Source organism: Arachis stenosperma, chromosome 5 (assembly GCF_014773155.1).
Source record: "Arachis stenosperma cultivar V10309 chromosome 5, arast.V10309.gnm1.PFL2, whole genome shotgun sequence".
Classification (NCBI taxonomy): Eukaryota; Viridiplantae; Streptophyta; class Magnoliopsida; order Fabales; family Fabaceae; genus Arachis; species Arachis stenosperma.
In genome coordinates, this window is record NC_080381.1 from 98,547,459 (window position 1) to 98,553,470 (window position 6,012).

The 6,012-nt window shown below is 40.9% G+C and overlaps 1 non-coding gene across 1 annotated transcript; it reads left to right on the forward strand.

The window, feature by feature from the left end:
* Window positions 1–4,597: 4,597 nt before the first annotated feature.
* On the forward strand, window positions 4,598–4,705 carry LOC130984457 (small nucleolar RNA R71). The gene has a single exon (XR_009088393.1). It is a non-coding gene; the product is annotated as a small nucleolar RNA R71 (small nucleolar RNA).
* The last annotated feature ends 1,307 nt before the right edge of the window (window positions 4,706–6,012 follow it).

Consider the following 6,012-nt stretch of genomic DNA (forward strand, 5'->3'; position numbering starts at 1 on the left):
CTGAAAATCAAATAAGATAAAAAGAAGAGAATATGCAATGAATTCCAAAAACATCTATGAAGATCAGTATTAATTAGATGAGCGGGGCTTTTAGGTTTTTGCCTCTGAACAGTTTTGGCATCTCACTTTATCCTTTGAAATTCAGAATGATTGGCTTCTTTAGGAACTCAGAATCCAGATAGTGTTATTGATTCTCCTAGTTAAGTATGATGATTCTTGAACACAGCTACTTATTGAGTCTTGGCCGTGGCCCAAAGCACTCTGTCTTCCAGTATTACCACCGGATACATACATGCCACAGACACAAAATTGGGTGAACCTTTTCAGATTGTGACTCAGCTTTGCTAGAGTCCCCAATTAGAGGTGTCCAGAGTTCTTAAGCACACTCTTTTTGCCTTGGATCACAACTTTATTTCTTTCTTTTTCATTCTTTTTCTTTTTCTCCATTTTTTTCGTTTTTTTCTTTTTTTTTCGCTTCTTCTCTTTTTTTTTTGTATTCACTGCTTTTTCTTGCTTCAAGAATCATTTTTATGATTTTTCAGATCCTCAGTAACATGTCTCCTTTTTCATCATTCTTTCAAGAGCCAACAACTTTAACATTCATGAACCACAAATTCAAAAGACATATGCACTGTTTAAGCATACATTCAGAAAACAAAAGCATTGCCACCACATCAAAATAATTAATCTGTTATAAAATCTGAAATTCATGCAATTCTTCCCTTTTTCAATTAATAACATTTTTCATTTATTTAAGAAAGGTGATGGATTCATAGGATATTCATAACTTTAAGGCATGGATACTATGACACTAATGATCATAAGACACAAACATGGATAAGCATAAGCATAAAAATTCGAAAAACAGGAAAATGAAGGACAAGGAGATTAAAGAACGGGTCCACCTTAGTGATGGTGGCTTATTCTTCCTCTTGAAGATCTGAAGGAGTGCTTGAGCTCCTCAATGTCTCTTCCTTGCCTTTGTTGCTCCTCTCTCATGATTCTTTGATCTTCTCTAATTTCATGGAGGAGGATGGACTGTTCTTGGTGCTCCACCCTTAGTTGTCCCATGTTGGAACTCAATTCTCCTAGGGAGGTGTTGATTTGCTCCCAATAGTATTGTGGAGGAAAGTGCATCCCTTGAGGCATCTCAGGGATTTCCTGATGAGAGGGGTCTCTTGTTTGCTCCATCCTTTTCTTAGTGATGGGCTTGTCCTCATCAATGAGGATGTCTCCTTCTATGTCAACTCCTACTGAATAACAGAGGTGACAAATGAGATGAGGAAAGGCTAACCTTGCCAAGGTAGAGGACTTGTCCGCCACCTTATAGAGTTCTTGGGCTATAACCTCATGAACTTCTACTTCTTCTCCAATCATGATACTATGGATCATGATGGCCCGGTCTAGAGTAACTTCGGACCGGTTGCTAGTGGGAATGATTGAGCGTTGGATAAACTCCAACCATCCCCTACCCACAGGCTTGAGGTCATGCCTTCTCAATTGAACCGGCTTCCCTCTTGAATCTCTCTTCCATTGGGCGCCCTCTTCACAAATGACTGTGAGGACTTGGTCCAACCTTTGATCAAAGTTGACCCTTCTAGTGTAAGGGTGTTCATCTCCTTGCATCATGGGCAAGTTGAATGCCAACCTTACATTTTCCGGACTAAAATCTAAGTATTTCTCCCGAACTATTGTGAGCCAATTCTTTGGGTCCGGGTTCACACTTTGATCATGGTTCTTGGTGATCCATGCATTGGGATAGAACTCTTGAACCATCAAGATTCCGACTTGTTGAATGGGGTTGGTAAGAACTTCCCAACCTCTTCTTCGAATCTCATGTCGGATCTCTGGATATTCACTCTTTTTGAGTTTGAAAGGGACCTCGGGGATCACCTTCTTCAAGGCCACAACTTCATAGAAGTGGTCTTGATGCACCCTTGAGATAAATCTCTCCATCTCCCATGACTCGGAGGTGGAAGCTTTTGCCTTCCCTTTCCTCTTTCTAGAGGTTTCTCCGGCCTTAGATGCCATAAATGGTTATGGAAAAACAAAAAGAAATGCTTTTACCACACCAAACTTAAAAGCTTTGCTCGTCCTCGAGCAAAAGAAGAAAGAATAGAGTAGAAGAAGAGGAAAATGGAGGAGATGGAGGAGGCTTATGTTTCGGCCAAAGGGGGAGAAGTAGTGTTTAGGTTGTGTGAAAATGAAGGAGTGAAGATGGGTTTATATAGGGTGAAGAGAGGGGTAGGTTTCGGCTATGGGGGGGTGGGTTTGGGAGGGAAAGTGGTTTGAATTTGAATGGTGAGGTAGGTGGGGTTTTATGAAGGATGGATGTGAGTGGTGAAGAGAAAGATGGGATTTGATAGGTGAAGGGTTTTTGGGGAAGAGGTATTGAGGTGATTGGTGAATGGGTGATGAAGAAAGAGGGTGGTGGGGTAGGTGGGAATCTTGTGGGGTCCACAGATCCTGAGGTGTCAAGGAAAAGTCATCCCTGCACCAAATGGCATGCAAAAATTCATTCTGAGCCAATTCTGGCGTTAAACGCCGGGCTGGTGCCCATTTCTGGCGTTTAACGCCAAGTGCTTGCCCTTTTCTGGCGTTTAACGCCAGTCTGGTGCCCCTTTCTGGCGTTAAACGCCCAGAATGGTGCCAGACTGGGTGTTAAACGCCCATCTGCTAGCCTTACTGGCGTTTAAACGCCAGTAGGTTCTTCCTCCAGGGTGTGCTATTTTTCTTCCTGTTTTTCATTCTGTTTTTGCTTTTTCAATTGATTTTGTAACTTCTCATGATCATCAACCTACAGAAAACATAAAATAGCAAAAGAAAATAGATAAAATATAACATTGGGTTGCCTCCCAACAAGCGCTTCTTTAATGTCAGTAGCTTGACAGAGGGCTCTTATGGAGCCTCACAGATACTCAGAGTAATGTTGGAACCTCCCAACACCAAACTTAGAGTTTGAATGTGAGGGTTCAACATCAAACTTAGAAGTTGGTTGTGGCCTCCCAACACCAAACTTAGAGTTTGACTGTGGGGGCTCTGTTTGACTCTGTTTTGAGAGAAGCTCTTCATGCTTCCTCTCCATGGTGACAGAGGGATATCCTTGAGCCTTAAACACGAAGGATTCTTCATTTACTTGAATGATCAATTCTCCTCTGTCCACATCAATCACAGCCTTTGCTGTGGCTAGGAAGGGTCTGCCAAGGATGATAGATTCATCCATGCACCTCCCAGTCTCTAAGACTATGAAATCAGCAGGGATGTAATGATCTTCAATCTTAACCAGAACATCCTCTACAAGTCCATAAGCTTGTTTTCTTGAATTGTCTGCCATCTCTAGTGAGATTCTTGCAGCTTGTACCTCAAAGATCCCTAGCTTCTCCGTTACAGAGAGAGGCATGAGGTTTATACTTGATCCTAAGTCACACGGAGCCTTCTTGAAGGTCATGGTGCCTATGGTACAAGGTATTGAAAACTTCCCAGGATCTTGTCTCTTTTGAGGTAATTTCTGCCTAGACAAGTCATCCAGTTCTTTGGTGAGCAAAGGAGGTTCATTCTCCCAAGTCTCATTACCAAATAACTTGTCATTTAGTTTCATGATTGCTCCAAGGTATTTAGCAACTTGCTCTTCAGTGACATACTCATCCTCTTCAGAGGAAGAATACTCATCAGAGCTCATGAATGGCAGAAGTAAATGCAATGGAATCTCTATGGTCTCAATGTGAGCCTCAAATTCCCATGGTTCCTCATTAGGGAACTCATTGGAGGCCAGTGGACGTCCATTGAGGTCTTCCTCAGTGGCGTTCACTGCCTCTCCTTCCTCTCCAAATTCGGCCATGTTGATGGCCTTGCACTCTCCGTTTGGATTTTCTTCCGTATTGCTTGGAAGAGTACTAGGAGGGAGTTCAGTAATTTTCTTGCTCAGCTGTCCCACTTGTGCCTCCAAGTTTCTAATGGAGGATCTTGTTTCATTCATGAAACTTTTAGTGGTTTTGATTAGATCAGAGACCATGGTTGCTAAGTCAGAGTGGTTCTGCTTAGAACTCTCTGTCTGTTGCTGAGAAGATGATGGAAAAGGCTTGCCATTGCTAAACCTGTTTCTTCCACCATTATTGTTGTTGAAACCTTGTTGAGGTCTCTGTTGATCCTTCCATGAAAGATTTGGATGATTTCTCCATGAAGAATTATAGGTGTTTCCATAGGGTTCTCCTAGGTAATTCACCTCTTCCATTGAAGGGTTCTCAGGATCATAAGCTTCTTCTTCAGATGAAGCGTCCTTAGTACTGCTTGGTGCATTTTGCATTCCAGACAGACTTTGAGAAATCAAATTGACTTGCTGAGTCAATATTTTGTTCTGAGCCAGTATGGCATTCAGAGTATCAATCTCAAGAACTCCTTTCTTCTGATTTGCCCCATTGTTCACAGGATTTCTTTCAGAAGTGTACATGAATTGGTTATTTGCAACCATTTCAATTAGTTCTTGAGCTTCTGTAGGCGTCTTTTTCAGATGAAGAGATCCTCCAGCAGAGCTATCCAATGACATCTTGGATAGTTCAAAGAGACCATCATAGAAAATACCTATGATGCTCCATTCAGAAAGCATGTCAGAGGGACACTTTCTGATCAATTGTTTGTATCTCTCCCAAGCTTCATAGAGGGATTCTCCTTCCTTCTGTCTGAAGGTTTGGACTTCCACTCTAAGCTTACTCAATTTTTGAGGTGGAAAGAACTTTGCCAAGAAGGCATTGACTAGCTTTTCCCAAGAGTTCAGGCTTTCTTTAGGTTGTAAGTCCAACCATATCCTAGCTCTGTCTCTTACAGCAAAAGGGAATAGCATAAGTCTGTAGACCTCAGGGTCAACCCTATTAGTCTTGACAGTGTCACAGATTTGCAAGAACTCAGCTAAAAACTGATGAGGATCTTCCAGTGGAAGTCCATGGAACTTGCAATTCTGTTGCATTAGAGAAACTAATTGAGGCTTAAGCTCAAAGTTGCTTGCTCCAATGGCAGGGATAGAGATGCTTCTCCCATAGAAGTCGGGAGTAGGTGCAGTGAAGTCACCCAACACCTTCCTTGCATTGTTGGCATTATTGTTGTTTTTGGCTGCCATGGGTTCTTCTTCTTTGAAGATTTCTGTTAGGTCCTCTACAGAAAGTTGTGCCTTGGCTTCTCTTAGCTTTCGCTTCAAGGTCCTTTCAGGTTCAGGGTCAGCCTCAACAAGAATGCTTTTGTCTTTGCTCCTGCTCATATGAAAGAGAAGAGAGCAAGAAAATATGGAATCCTCTATGTCACAGTATAGAGATTCCTTGAGGTGTCAGAGGAACAGAAAAAGAGAAGGAAGAGGTAAAAGAATTCGAACTTAGTGAGATAGAGTTCGAATTGTGCATTGAGGAGGAGTGTTACTCCATGAATAGAAGGATGTGAGAAGAGAGGAAGAGTTTTTTCGAAAATTAATTAAAAAAAATCAAGTGATTTTTGAAAAAGATTTTGAAATTAGAAATCAAAAAGATATGATTGAAAACTATTTTTGAAAAAGATGTGATTAAGAAGATATGATTGAAAAGATTTGATTTGAAAAACAATTTAAAAAGATTTGATTTTAAAAAATTAATGACTTGGCTAACAAGAAAAGATATGATTCAAACATTAAACCTTTCTCAACAGAAAAGGCAACATACTTGAGATGTTGAATCAAATCATTAATTGATAGCAAGTATTTTTGAAAAAGGAAAGAAATTGATTTTGAAAACATATGATTGAAAAGATATGATTTGAAAAAGATTTGATTTTGAAAAATTTTGAAAACTTGAAAAAAAATTTGCATTGAAAACAGAATCTTCCCTCTTGTGCCATCCTGGCGTTAAACGCCCAGAATGGTGCACATTCTGGCGTTTAACGCCCAAAATGCTACCCTTTTGGGCGTTAAACGCCCAACCAGGTATCCTGGCTGGCGTTTAAACGCCAGTCTTCCTTCTTCACTGGGCGTTTTGAACGCCCAGCTTTTTCTGTGTA